Genomic DNA, 15,920 nt, shown 5'->3' on the forward strand with positions numbered 1-15,920 from the left:
CTTCCAAGGAGTGGCTGGTGGGTTTGAACTGCCAGCCTTCTTGTTAGCAATCAAATACCTTAGGCACTACGCCACCAGAGCTCCTAATACTGTAATAGCGTGTAAAATTTATTACACTTAATAATTTCCAGCCCTGTAGAAACGCATTAGTGTTTGCTAGCATTTTTACTTATTTCCAGGGGAAGGAAAATGGAATATAAATTGGAAATAGCTTCAGTGTTCTTAACTTTTATTATTATTATTATTTTCATTGTAATATAGGTGAAAGTTCACCAAGCAAATTCATTTTCCTTACAGTAGTTCATACACATTTTGTTTCATGACATTGGCTGCTCTTCCCCACAATGTAACAACTCTCTTCCCACTTCCTGCCTGTAGTTACCTCTTCCCTGGGTCAGTGTTCTTAGCTTCTAATGGTTACCGGGTTGATCCAACATATGACTGTAGTCAGTCCTTCCTTTCTCAGTGTTGTTATTTACCTTTCATAATCTATGATAAAGCCCACAGGTAGAAATCATGAAATCTACCCTGTGTCCTCTCTGGCTTTCTACCTTGCACTATAGTTACTTTACCTATCTTACCTCTTCTCAAGAGCCCTGGTGGTTAAGTGCTTGGCTGTTCATCAAAAGGTTGGTGGTTTGATTCCACCAGCAGCTGCCTGGGAGAAAGAAAGATTACAGTGTTGGAAGCCCTATGAGGCAGTTCTCCTCTGCCCTACAGGGTCTCGATATGTTGACTGGACAGCAACAGGTCTGGATTTTTTAATCTCTTCTAGTAAATCAAAGGATCTTTGAACATGAATCCATACGTGTACTTCAGTTTTTTAACTGAACTCCACATAGTAGACTAAACAAATACCAATCAATTTTTGAAAAATTAATATTTATAGGAGTAATGACTACTTAAAAATGTTGTTATGTGCTGTCGAGTCGGACCTGACTCATAGCGACCCCTCCTTGGGTTTCTGAGGCGGTATCACTACGGAAGTAGATTGCCCAACCTTCCTTCTGAGGAGTGGCTGGTGGGTTTAAACCGCCAGCCTTCTGGTTAGTAGTCAGATGTCTTAGGCACAATGCTACCAGAGCTCTTACTTAAAAATAGCAAGTTGGAATATAAATAAACTCGTGCATGGATATATAAACATATGTACAAATAAACACAAAAGCCTAAATTGGGACCTAGAAAAAATTTGTAGAGCAAAAAAGAATTATCCAGATGTGGAGAAAAGACCAACTCTGAAAATAATTTATTGGAGTAATAGAATGAAGAGTGTAGAAAATGTCTGCTTTTTGTTTTCAATAAGATGTAAGAAAGTTTGGCCTCCATGAAATAAAAAAAAAAGAAAAAGAAAAGAAAAAGATGAAAAGCCAACAATTCTGGTCCAGGTGGAGGTGAAAAAAAAAAAAAAAAAAGGAGCTAGAGGAGGTGAGAAAAGACTGCAAGAAAATTCAAATTGTAATCAGAATAATAAGCCAGTTTTTAAGAGTAATAAGGATGATAATAGCACTACCAGATAGGCCAAAATACATAAAATTATTGTTAGTTGAATTCCGGTCAATTCTGACTCATGATAACCCCAGGTGTGCTAAGTACAACTGCTCCATAGAATTCCAAGGCTGTGACCTTTCAGGGGCAGATCACCAGGCTGTTATTCCAAGGTGTCTCTGAGTGGGTTTGAACCACAACCTTTTCAGTTAGTAGTTGAGTGCTTGACAGTTGGAGCCACTCCTGTGTAACCAAAAAAGCCCCACTGCCATCAAGTCAATCCTGACTCCTAGCGACCCCCATGGGGTTTCTAAGGCTGTAAATCTTTATGGAAGTAGATTGCCCCATCATCCTCCTGTGGAACAGCTGGTGGGTTTGAACCACTGGCATTCTGGTTAGCAGCCAAATACCTTACCCATTATGTCACCTGAGCTCCTTGTAGGATTAATTGTTGTTGTTGTTGTTGTTGTTATGTGCCATCAAGTCAGATCCGACTCATAGTGACCCCTCGTTGGGTTTCCGAGGCAGTATCACTATGGAAGTAGATTGCCCAACCTTCCTTCCAAGGAGTGGCTGTTGGGTTTGAACCGTAAGATTAATTAGTATTTATTATTCCAGTGAAGAAAGGATGGAAAATTTAAGAAATAATGTTGATATAAGAAATGTGGCTGAACCCACTATCTCATTCCTAACTTGCTGTCATTTTCCCCAACTTCTGATCTCTTAATTGGCTCTTGTTTTAGAATGGATAGTATCATTAAAGAAAGGCATATTGAACTGCTCTGTCCTCTTCCTGTCCACAGAAACCTTACAGGCTAGGACTTGCATATTGAAAGAGAATCCAGCAGATCTTTGCATATGTTCCTTTAACAAGTATATATGGCTCTGTTTACTGAGTCTAAGTGTTAAAGAGGAGCTCTCTTGGTGTAATGGTGAAGTGTTCACTGCCAACCAAAAGATCTTTGATTTGAATCCACCACTCCTGTTCAAGAGAAAGAGCTGGCAATCTGCTCCCGTAAAAATTACAGCCTAGGAAACCCTAAGGGGGCAATTCTACTCTGTCATGTAGGATCACTATGACTTGGAATTGACTATATGGCACACAACAACAACGAAATGTTGATGGTGGAGTCCCTGGGTGGTACAAACTATTAACATGTTCTGATGCTAACTGAAAGTTGGAGGTTTCAATCCACCTAGAAGAAAGGCAAGATAATCTGCTTATGAAAAATTAGCTACTGAAAACCCTTTGGAATATACTTCTATTTTGACACACATGGCATCATTATGAAGGACCTCTGGTAGCATAGTGCCTAAGGCATTTGACTGCTAACCAGAAGGCTGGCGGTTCAAACCCACCAGCCACTTCTTGGAAGGAAGACTGGGCAATCTACTTCTGTAGAGATACCTCCTCAGAAACCCAAGGAGGGATCACTATGAGTCAGAATTAACTTGATGACATTGAGTTTGGTTTGGTTTTGGATGAGTCAGAACCAGTTTGATGGCAACTGGAAGTGTTGGTGCTAAAAACAGTCTTTTCCTCTGTGAGAACAAGCTTTCCACCAATCTGGCTTTTGTCTTCTGTTCCAATGTTCTTTTTCCCTTCTAAGTCTTTTATGTTGATGTTTGCAAAATTACCCTGCCCAGTCACCCTGCTAGGCCTCCAAGAAGAGGCGTATCTAACTCAGGGTGACCTCACTTGTTACAGGGTAGAACTGTACTCCACAGGGTTTTCTTGTCTGTCATCTTTATGGAAGCAGACCACCAGACCTTTCTTCTGTGGCATCATTGGGTAGGTTCACACCACTAAACTTTTAGTTAGTAGTTAAGCACAAACATTTGCACCACTCTGGGTCTTTAATAGACTACTAATTACTTAATACCTTCTTTTAATTGATTCAACTGTTAAACTTAACTTTCATTATATGTAAAGGAAACCACATAGCACTACCGTAAATAAAAGAAGTATGTTGTTATTGTTAAGTACCGTCACATTGGTTCCCACTCATTAGACTCTGTGTATAACAGAACAAAACACTACCTGGTCTTGTACCATCCTCGCAATTGTTGCTATGCTTGAGCCCATCGATGCAGCCACTATGTGAATCCATCTCATTGAGGGCCTTCCCATTTGCCCCTAACCCTGTACTTTACAAAGCATGATATCTTTCTCCAGGGACTGGTCCCTTCTGACAAAATGACCAAAGTATAAAAGACAAAGTCTAGCCATTCTTGCTCTTAAGGAGCATTCTGGCTTACTTCCTCCAACACAGATTTGTTCTTTTAGCGGTTCATGGTGCATTCAATATTCTTCACCAACAAAATTCAAATCCATTAATCCTTCTCCTGTCTTCCTTATTCATTGCCCAGCTCAAACTTACATAGGAGGTGATTGAAAATAGCATGGCTTGGTCAGGTTCATCTTTGTCTTCAAAGTGACATCTTTGCTCTTCAACACTTTAAGACATCTTTTGCAGCAGATATGCCCAATGAAATATGTCATTGGATTTCATTTTGTTTTGTTTTGTTTGTAATTTTATTGTGATTTGGGTGAAAGTTTACAGAGCAAATTCATTTGCCATTCAACAGTCCATACATATTTTGTTTCATGATGTTGGTTGCAATCCCCATAATATAACTAACAGCTCTCTTCCCACTTCCTTCCTGTGATTATCTTTTCCCTGCATCCTTCTTTCCTGTGCCCTTGGAGCTTTCTCCCTGGGCAAATGCTGCCCTTCTGATCTTCCATGGTTGATTGTTGTAAGGAGTGCACCTCCTTGTAATTGTTCACCTGGTAGGCCTGTCTGTGGTTTGTCAAGAAGTTAAGCCATGGGAATGAGTTCAATTCCAGGCCTGAAGGGTGAGTATGGACCATAATTTTAGGGATTTCACCAGTCTCCATCAAACTAGTAAGCCTGATCTTTTCTATGATCTTGAGTTCCACATTTTTCTCCCACTCTATCCAAGATCTCCAATTTTGATCCCTTTCCTAGTGGTTGGCAGTGGTAGCCAGGCAACATCTAGTTCTTCTGGTCTCAAGGTCATGTAGGCTGAGGTCTTATGGTCCACTAGTCCACTAGTCACTAGAAAAGGAAGGAAGAGGCCATCCACTTCTCAAAGAATTGGCCAGGGAAACCCTTATGAATAGCAGAGAAACACTGTATGATACATTACTGTGCAACTTTATGAATAGTCCAGAAACATTGTCCAATACAGAGGAGGAGGATGAATCACATAGGTTAGAAGGCTCTCAAAATAGGAGTAAGAAAGAGGTGCATCATCATTGCAAAACCAGCCTTACTCATATGGATAAGGTAAAGCTTTTGAGACCTCCATTTGCTGACGTGGCACCACTCAAATTGAGAAGAAACAGCTGCAAGCATCCATTAATAATCGGAACATGGAATATAAGAACTATGAATCTAGAAAAATTGGAAGTTGTCAAAAATGAAATAGAACACATAAAGATTGATATCCTAGGCATTAGTGAGCTGAAATGGACTGGTTTTGGCCATTTTGAACAGACAACCATGTAATCTACTATGTTGGGAATGACAATTTGAAGAGGAATGGTGTGGCATTTATCATCACAAAGGATGTTTCAAGATCTGTCCTGAAGTACAATACTGTCAGTGATAGGATAATATCCTTACGCCTACAAGGAAGACCCGTTAATACGACTATTATTCAAATTTATGCACCAACCACCAAAGCCAAAGATGAAGAAATTGAAGATTTTTGTCAACTTCTGCAGTCTGAAATTGACTGAACATGCAATCAGGATGTGTTAATTATCACTGGTGACTGGAATGCAAAAGTTGGAAACAAAGAAGAATCACTGGTAGTTGGAAAATTTGGCCTTTGTGACAGAAATAATGCTGGAAATTGCATGGTAGAATTTTGCAAGACCAACAGCTTATTCTTTGCAAATACCTTTTTTCAACAACAAAAATGGGAACTGTACATATGGATTCACCAGATGAAACACACAGGAATCAGATTGACTACATATGTGTCAAGAGGCAATGGAAAAGCTTAATATCTTCAGCCAAAACCAGTCCAGGAGCTGATTGTGGAACAGACTATCAATTGCTCATACACAAGTTCAAGTTGAAGTTAAAAACAATTAAAACAAGTCCATGAGAGCCCAAATATTATCTTGAATATATCCCTACTGAATTTAAAGACCATCTAAAGAATAGATTTGATGCCCTGAACACCAATGACCGAAAACCAGAAGAATTGTGGGATGACATCAAGAACATCATCAATGAAGAAAGCAAGAGGTCACTAAAAAGACAAAAAAGAAGACCAAAAAGGATGACAGAAGAGACTCTGAAACTTGCCCTTGAGCAGAGAGTAGCTAAAGCAAATGGAAGAAGTGACAAGATAAAAGAACTGAACAGAAGATTTCAAAGAGCAGCTCGAGATGACAAAGCCAATTACTATAATGAAATGTGCAAAGACCTGGAGTTAGAAAACCAAAAGGGAAGAACACACTTGGCATTTCTCAAGCTGAAAGAATTGAGGAAAAACTTTAAACCTTGAGTTGCAATATTGAAAGATTCTATGGGCAAAATGTTGAGTGATGCAGGAAACATCAAAAGAAGATGGAAGGAATACACAGAGTCACTGTACCAAAAAGACCTAGTCGATCTTCATCCATTTCAGGAGGTGGCATGTGATCTAGAACCAATGATATTGAAGGAGGAAGTTGAAGCTGAAATGAAGGAATTGGCAAAGAACAAGGTTCCAGGAATTGACGGAATACCCATTGAGATATTTGAACAAATGGATGCCCCACTGGATGCACTCACTTGATTATGCCAAGAGATTTGGAAGACAGCTACCTGGCCAACTGACTGGAAGAGATCCATATTTGTACCCATTCCAAAGAAAGGTGATCCCACAAAATGTGGAAATTATCCAATGATATCATTAATATCACATGCAAGTAAAATCTTACTGAAGATAATTCAAAAACGGTTGCAGCACTATATTGAAAGAAAACTTTAGAGGTGCAGGCTGGATTCAGACGAGAACGTGGAATAAGGGATAACATGGCTGCTGTCAGATGGATCTTGACTCAAGGCAAAGAATACCAGAAAGATGTTTATTAGTGTTTTATTGACTATGCAAAGGCATTTGATTGTGTGGATCATGACATATTATGGATAATATTGAGAAGAATGGGAATTCCCGAACACTTGATTGTACTCAGGAGGAACCTGTACATTGACCAGGAGGCTGTCTTTCAAACTGAACAAGAGGACACTACATGGTTTAAAATCAAGAAGGGAATGTGTCCGGATTGTATCATTTCCCCATACTTATTCAATCTATATGCTTAACAAATAATCCGAAAAGCTGGACTATATGAAGAAAAACGTGGTATCAGGATTGGAGGAAGAATTATTAACAACCTGAGATACGCTGATGGTACAACTTTGCTTGCTGAAAGTGAGGATGACTTGAGGCACTTACTGATGAAGACTGAAGAATACAGTCTGCAGTATGGATTACATCTCAATATAAAGAAAACAAAAATCCTCACAACTGGACCAATAAGCAGTATCACGATAAATGGAGAAAAGATTGAGGTTGTCAAAGAATTCATGTTGCTTGGTTCTGCAATCGATGCCATTGGAAGCAGCATTCGGGACATTAGACAACGTGTAACACTGGGCAGGTCGGCTGCGAATTAACTCTTTCAAGTGCTGAGGAGCAAGGATGTCTCCTTGAAGACTAAGGTGCACCTGACACAAGCCATGATATTTTCAATCGCCTAGTATGCATGTGAGAGCTGGAAGGAAGACCGAAGAAGAGTTGATGCTTTTGAGTTGTGGTGCTGGTGAAGAATGCTGAAAGTACCATGGACTGCTAAAAGAACTAACAGATCTGTCCTGGAGGAAGTGCAACCAAAATGCTCCTTGGAAGCGAGAATGGCCAGACTTCGTCTCACCTACTTTGGTCATGTTGTCAGAAGGGACCATCCCCTGGAGAAGGATGTCATGCTTGGTAAGGTGGAGGCTTGACAAAAGAGGGAAAGGCTTTCAACGAGATGGATTGACACGGTGGCTGCGAAAATGGGCTCAAGTATAGCAAGGATCATGGAGCTGGTGCGGGATCAGGCGGTGTTTCGTTCTGCTGTTCATGGGGTCGCTATGAGTCGGAAATGACTCAATGGCACACAACAACAACAACAACAATTCTACACCCAAAGTAGGATGTGGAACAATGTTTTTGTGTAGTGTGTTATACCAATTGAACTTGATGCCTCCCATGACCATGGTCCCAAGCCCACAGGCCCACTCACTCCCTCAAGGTGTTTTGTTATAGCTAAGAAGTTATCATAACTTTGCCCTGTTTTCTGTATTATATATATGGATATTTTTATAGGCTGTTTATAGCACATACCAACATACAGAAATATCGTCTACCAAACCTACATGTGGTCACGGGCATATTCCTGTAGTTCCAAAGGCATTTGACTGCTAACCAGAAGGCTGGCAGTTCAAACCCACCAGCCACTCCTCAGAAGGAAGGTTGGCAATCTACTTCCATAGTGATAGCGCTTCGGAAACCCAAGGAAGGGTTGCTATGAGTTGGATCCGACTTGATGGCAGTGAGTTTGGTTTTGGTTTACCCATACCTGATCATCTTACCAGTCTACATATCCACTTGTAGATTAATGTTTGTTGTAACTAATAATGAAATATTGTGTATGTAATAGTGTGGTAGTTGAGGTTGTGTCAACTTGGCTGGGCCTGGTCTTGAGTGGTGGGCACCTGGATATAGTTATTCCCCATGATGAGCTTGCTTATCACCTCCATGGTAGAATATGCTGTGAACACCTGAGTAGGGATGTGGTATGCTTCTAGTATATAAGAAGAAGAAGCTTTGAAAAAGGTCTTGAGCTTCTTGGCACGTCTGGATCCTGCATTTGGCTGAGTCATCAGTGGTCTGCCATGTTGTCTACTGATCTTGGAACTGTTTCACAAGTGGCCTGCTGTGTTGCTTGATAATCCTGGGACTGTGCCATTTTACTTGTCGACCTTGGGTTTGTTGGCCTCAGCAGCCAGCAGTTGCCTGAGTTAGAAGCCTCCAGCTTTAGTGGGCCAGGAGCAAGAGGCAGAACTGAAACCCAAGGTCAAGGGACCTTCACCTAGCCATTAGGGCTGGCACTTTGGCCTCAGACTTCTAGCCTCCTAAACTATAAAAGAATAAATCCCTGTTTGTTAAAGCCATACACTTATGGTATTTTCTGTTAGAGTAGTACTAGAGAACCAAAACAGATAGTATTTACCTTGTTGTCTGTACCTCTTGTGCACCTCCCTGTGTCTTCTTTTTCCTTTGTGTATTGTGCTGGTCACCTGTTTTTGGTATATTGCCTTTCCCTTCACCCAGATCAATATTGTCTTTTACCTAGCTAGCAGTTTTTCCTCCCTTCCCCTCCCATCCCTGGTAACCAACAAAGAAAGTTTCCATCCATATATAAACCTTTCCTTGACTTTTTATAATAGTGGATTCATACAACATTTGTCCTTCTGTGATTTAATTATTTCACTCTGCATAATGTCCTCGAAGTTCATCCACATTATAAGGTGTTTCACAGATTCTTCATTATTCTTTAATGTTGCATAATATTCCTTTGTATGTATGTACCATAGTTTGGTTATCCATTCATCCACCAGCTTAGGCTGGTTCCATATCTTTGCCATTGTGAATAGTCCTGCAATGAACATTAGTGTGCATATATCTATTCATGTCCTGGCTCTCAGTTCTTTATAATATATACCCAGTAGTGGGATTGCTAGATCAAATGGCATTTCTATTTCCAACTTTGTAAGGAAGTGCTATATCTTTTTCCACAATGGTTGTACCATTTTATAGCCCCACCAGCAGTGTATGAGAGTTCCAATCTCTCTATACCCTCATCAGCATTTTTTATTTTCTGTCTTGTTGAACTTTGCTATTATTGCTGGAGTGAGATGATATTCCATTTTTGTTTTCAGTTGCTTGCCTCTACGTGCTAATAATCACAAGGATTTCATGTATTTGTTGACAACCTAAATATTTTCTTTGTAAAGTGTCTGGTCATGTCTTCTTCCTATTTTTTATTGGATTGATTGGATTGTTTGTCTGTTAGATGTTGAGGTGTTGAAATTTTCTATAAATTTTAGAGATAGGTCCTTTTTCAGCTATGTCTTTGCCAAATAATTTCCCCAATTTGTAGGCTCCATTTTTATGCTTTTGGAGTAGTCCTTTGATGTGCATAAGAATTTAATTTTTAGAAGGTCCCTGCCATCTAGTTTATCTTCTGCTCTTTGTGCATTTTTAAGTATTTATGCCATAAATTAGGGCCCCTGAGTTTGCCGCTATTTTTTCTTTGGTGAACTTTATAGTTTTAGGTTTTACATTTAGGTCTTTGATCTGCTTTAGTTTTTATATATGGTGTGAGTTATGGACCATGTTTCATTTTTATGCAAATGAACATCCAGTTTTGCCAACACTATATATTTTTTTTTATTGTGATTTGGGTGAAAATTTACAGAGCAAATTCACTTTCCAAACAACAGTTCACATACACTTTGTCTCATGACATTGACTACAATTTACCTAAATGCAGCAGCTCCCCTCCCACTTCTTCCCGATAGTTACCTCTTTTCTGTGTCTATCCCTCCATGCACTCCTGCCCCCTGAGCTCGTTCCCTGTGCATTAACAGCCTGCTTGCTCCCATGATTGTTCTCTCCAAGGAGTGAATCTACCTCAGGTAAATGTTCAACTCATATGCCTGTCTTTTGTTTGGCTGGAAACCACAGGTGTGGGTTCAATTCCATACCTGAAGGGCAGCTAGGGACCATAGTCTCAGTGGTTCCACCAGGCTCTATCAGACCAGCAAACCTGGTCCCCCCCCCCCTTTTTTTTTCAAATGATTTTGAGTTTTGTTCCACATTGTTCTCCCTCTCTATCCAGAATCTCCTACATAGAACCCCCTCCAAGTGGTTGACAGTGGTAGCTGGGCACCATCTAGTTCTTCTGGTCTCATAGTCCTATAGATTGAGGATCACATGGTGTACCAGTTGCTAGGACTCATTGTTTCCATGAATCTTTGGTTTTCTTCTGTCTTCTTTGCTCTGGATGTGGAGAGACCCACTGTTGCATCTAGATGGCTGCTTGCAAGTTTTTAAGATCTCAGTTGCTACTCACCAAAGTAGGAGGTGGAACAATGTTATGGAACAATTGAGCTTGATGTCCCCTGTGACTAGGGTCCTGAGCCTACTGGTTCAACTACTCAGTTCCTCTGGGTAGCTGGATGGCCAGCACCATTTCTTAAAGAGACTGTCTCTTACTCTATTCCCCATTTAATGGGTTTTGTCAAAGATCAGCTGCCCATAGGTCATTGGATGTATCTCTGGCTTCTCAATTCAGTTCCCCTAGTCTGTGTGTCTGTTGTATACCAATACTAGACTGTTTTGACTTCCATGGCTGAACATTAGGTTTTGAGATCAGGGAATGTGATACCTCCTACTTTGTTCTTCTTCAGTAGTGCTTAGCTTATCCAAGGTTCTTTCCTTTCTATGGAAAATTAGTGATTGATTTTTCCATGTCCTTAAAGAATGCTGATGGAATCTGGATGGGGATTGCATTGAATCTATAGATTGCTTTTGGTAGTATTGACATTTTCAGTGTTCTGTCTTCCTATCCATGACCATTGTATGTTCTTCCATTTATGTAGCTCTCTTATACTTTCTTGGAGTAGCATTTTGTAGTTATCTTTATATAGGTCTTCTGTGTCCCTTGTAAGATTTATTCATAAGTATTTTATCTTTTCAGTTGTTGTTGTTGTTGTTGTTATGTGCCGTCGAGTTGACCCCGACTCATAGCGACCCCTCCTTGGGTTTCCGAGGCAGTATCACTACGGAAGTAGGATTGCCCAACCTTCCTTCCGAGGAGTGGCTGGTGGGTTTGAACCGCCAGCCATCTGGTTAGCAGGCAAGTGTCTTAGCCACTATGCTACCAGAGCTTCAGTAGCTATTGTAAATGGTACTCTTTTCCCGATTTCCTTTTCAGAGATCGTTTTGTTGACATAAAGGAATCCAACTGAGTTTTGTATGTTGATCTTATATCCTGCCACTTTGCTGAATCTTTCAATTAGTTCCAGTAGTTTTCATGCTGAGTCTCTTGTGTTTTCTATGTATAAGATCATAACATGTGCAAATAGGGATATTTTTACTTCTTTCTTACTAATATGGATGTGTTTTATTTCCCTGTCTTGCCTTATGGCCTTAGCTAGGCCTTCCAATACAATTTTGAATAGAAGTAGTGATAGAGGGTATCATTGTCTGGTTCCTGTTCACAAGTGGAATGGTTTCAGTCTCTCTCCATTGAAAATAATGTTTTACATATATGCCCTTTGTTATATCGAGGAAGTTCCCTTCTATTCTTATTTTGCTGAGAGTTTTTATCAGGAATGGGTGTTGGATTTTGTCAAATGCCTTTTCTGCATTGATTGATATGATTGCATGGTTCTTTTCCTTTATGTTATTTATGTGATGGATTACATTGATTTTGTTTTCAAATGTTGAGCCATCTTTGCATGTTGTTGTTTTTGTTGTTAAATGCCATTGAGTCAGTTTTGACTCATAACAACCCTATGTACAACAGAATGAAATACTGCCTGGTCCTACCCCAGCCTCACAATCCTTGCTACACCTGAGCCCATTGTTGTAGCTACTGTATCAATCCATCTTGTCAAGGACCTTCTCCTTTTTTTGCTGACCGTCCACTTTACCAAGCATGATATTCTTCTCCAGGGAATGGTTCCTTCTGAAAATATGACCAAAGTAGGTGAGACAAAATCTGGCCATTCTCACTTCCAAGGAACATTCTGGCTGTTCTTCCAGGATAGATTTATTTGTTTTTCTGGCAGTGCATGGTACATTAAGTGTTCTTCACCAACACCACAACTCAAAAGCATCAGCTGTTCTTCAGTCTTCCTAATTCATTATCCAGCTTTCACATGCATATGAGTTGATCGAAAACATTGTGACTTGGGTTAGGCTCACTTTAGTCTTCAAAGAGACATTTTTGCTCTTCAGCACTTTAAAAAGGTCTTTTGCAGCAAATTTACCCAGTGCAATACATCATTTGATTTCTTGACTGCTGCTTCCATTGATGTTGATTGTGGAACTAAGTAATATGAAATCTTTGACAACTTCAATCTTATTAATGCTTATTGGTCCAGTTACCAGGATTTCCATTTTCTTTGTGTTGAGGTGTAATCCTTACTGCAGTGTCTTTAATCTTCATCAGTAAGTCCTTCAAGTCATCTTCATTTTCAGCAAGCAAGGTTGTGTGGTCTGCATATGAAATGTTGTTAATGAGTCTTCCTCCAATCCTGATGCTGCATTCTTCCTCCTATAATCCAGCTTCCTGGATTATTTGCTCATCTTACAGAATGAATAAGTATGGTATAAGTATATAACCCTGATACACTCCTTTCTTGATTTTAAACCATGCAGTATCCCCTCATTCTGTTCAAATGACAGCCTCCTGGTCTCTGTACATGTTCCTCATGAGCACAATTAAGTCTTCTGGAATTCCCATTCTTCTCAATGTTATCCATAATTTGTTATGATCTACACAATCGAATGCTTTTGCATAGTCAATAAAACACAAGTAATCATCTATCTGGTATTCTTGGCTGTGAGCCAAGATCCATCTGACATCAGCAACAATATCCCATCTGAATTTAGAGACCATTTAAAGAACAGATTTGAGTCATTAAACACTAATGACCAAAAACCAGATCATTTGTGGGATGACATCAAGAACATCATACAGGAAGAAAGCAAGAGGTGATTAAAAAGAGAAGAAAGGAAGAAAAGACCAAAAATGGTGTTAGAAGAGACTCTGAAACTTGCTGTTGAACAGAGAGTAGCTAAAATCCTTGCGTACCTGGTATGAATCCCACTTAGTCATGGTGTATTATTATTTTTTATATATATAGTATTAGATTCTATTGGCTAGGATTTTTTTTCAATCATATTTTTAAAATTTTTATTGTGATTTGGGTAACAGTTTACAAATTCATTTTCCATACAGCAGTTCATACACATTTTGTTTCATGACATTGACTACAATTCCCCACAATGTATCAGTCCTCTTCCCATTTCCTCCCTGTAGTTACCCTTTCCCTGTGTCCTTTCCTATACATTCCTGTCCCCTGAGCTATCTGCCTGTGCAAATACTTCCCTTCTGTTCTTCCATGATTGATCATTCTAAGGAGTATATCTACTTGATGTAATTGTTCACTCTATATACTACTATATACTAGTCTGTTGTTTGGCTGGATTCCACAGAAGTGAGTTCACTTCCAGGATAACTAGGGGCCATTGTCTTGGGGGTCTCACCAGATTCTATTAGACTAGTAAACCTGGTCTTTTTTATGATTTTGAGTTTTGTTCCATATTGTTTTCCCACTCTTTCCAGGATCTTCTACACTGATCCCTTTCTGAGTGGTTGATAGTGGTAGCCAGGCACCATCTAGTTCTTCTGGTTACATGGTCATATAGGCTGAGGTTTATATGGTCCTCTAGTCCCTTAGACTAAATGTTTCCATGAGTCTTTGCTTTTCTTCATTCTTCTTTGCTCTGGATGAGGAGAGACCAATTGTTGCATCTAGATGGCTGGTTGCAAGCTTTTAAGACCCCACTAGCTACTCACCAAAGTAGGCTGTAGAACAATTTTTGTGTGTAGTATGTTATAAATTGGCTAGGATTTTGTTCAAGATTTTTGCATCTAAACTCATGAGGGATATTGGTCTGAAATTTTACTTTTTAGTGTGTCTTTGCCTATCCTGGCTCTTCCCAGGATGTCCTTGGATATACTGGAAGCAGGCCACACCGGGAAATTCCCTTTCAACAGATTGGCCACTCAGAACATAGTCATCTGATCCCATCATGGGAACAACCACACCACAATAGCTCAAACCACACATAATTGTGGTCCAGCCAAGTTGACACATAGCTCCAACTATCACAGAAGTGTTCAGGTATTTGTCTTCAATCTCATTAATTCTGTCTTCCATTGCATTAATTCTACTCCTTTACCTTTTCAATGTGTTATCTATTTCTGACAATTTAGTATTAATCTTCTGGATATCTATCTGTAGATTTAGAATCATTTCTAATTTTTCATTTATTTTGTCATTTTGGTCTTGTATTTTCTTCCAAAATTCTTCTAGAGTTTTTTCTGTGTTTTCCTTGGTCTGTCTCTCAATTCTTTGAAGATACCTAAATATAATTCTTTTGAATTCCTTATCAGGGAGTTCCAATGCTGCGTCTTCCTCAGGGATGTGTTTTGGATCTGTATCCTGGTCACTTGTTTCTCCTACTTTATCTTTCTTCTTTGTGTGGACTGTGATGCTCTGTTGTCTCCGAGGCATTGTGATGTTTTTGTGTCTATATTTAATTGGTGATTATATGTTGGAGTGACTTGCCACAATTTTCATTTTCTTTGTTTTGTTTGTATGTTATCTATACAGGCAAGGTACTGTGCTGTGCTCCTCTATTCATTAGTTGACCGCACTTATGCACTCACCTCCTGTCTCTTTTCCTGTTGTCAGTGGCTCGTATGTCCTTGACAACCCTGGCAAACAGAGCCTGTTCTTAGGTCCCTGGAATCTGAATGAGAATGCTATCCTTTTCTGCTTTTTTGATGTTTGCATTTATTGCTATAAATTGCCCTCTGATCACTGCTTTTGCTGAGTCCCAAAGAATTTGGTATGTTGTGTTTTCACTCTTGTTTGAGTGAAGGATTTTTTTTTTTTATTTCATTTTTTTTTTTCTTCTGTTATCAGGTAGTTTTTGAGAAGGGTGTTATTCCATTTCCATGTGTTTGATATTTTTTCCTTCATCTTCCTACTGTTGACTTCTTACTATATGGCATTGTGATCTAAAGAGATGCTTTGCAGTATTTTGTTTTTAAGTTTATTGAATCTTGTTTTGTGGTCTAACATATGATCTGTTTTGGGGAATGTTCCATGTGCTGGAAAAGAATGTATATTGTGCTGTTGTTGGGTGAAGTGCTCTGTATATTTGGTGTATAAGGTCATTGGTCAATTGTATTCTTTAATTCTTCTGTGTCTTTGTTGAGTTTCTTTCTAGTTCTATCCTTCAATGAAGGTGGTATGTTAAAGTCTCCTACTATTACTTTTGAGTTGTGTATTTCTCTTTTCAATTCTGGTAAAATCTGATTTATGTATTCTGGACCTTTTTCATTGGGTGCATAGTTAATATTATGGTTTTGTGCTCTTATTTGATTTGTTCTTTAATCATTATATAATGTCCTTCTTTGTCTCTTATGGTGGTTCTTGTATTAAAGTCTGTTTTTCTTAGAAACTAATATTGTCACTCCTGTTCTTTTTTGA

Source organism: Orycteropus afer, unplaced genomic scaffold, assembly GCF_000298275.1.
Source record: "Orycteropus afer afer isolate SDZICR_OR568_19922 unplaced genomic scaffold, OryAfe1.0 scaffold00431, whole genome shotgun sequence".
NCBI lineage: Eukaryota > Metazoa > Chordata > Mammalia > Tubulidentata > Orycteropodidae > Orycteropus > Orycteropus afer.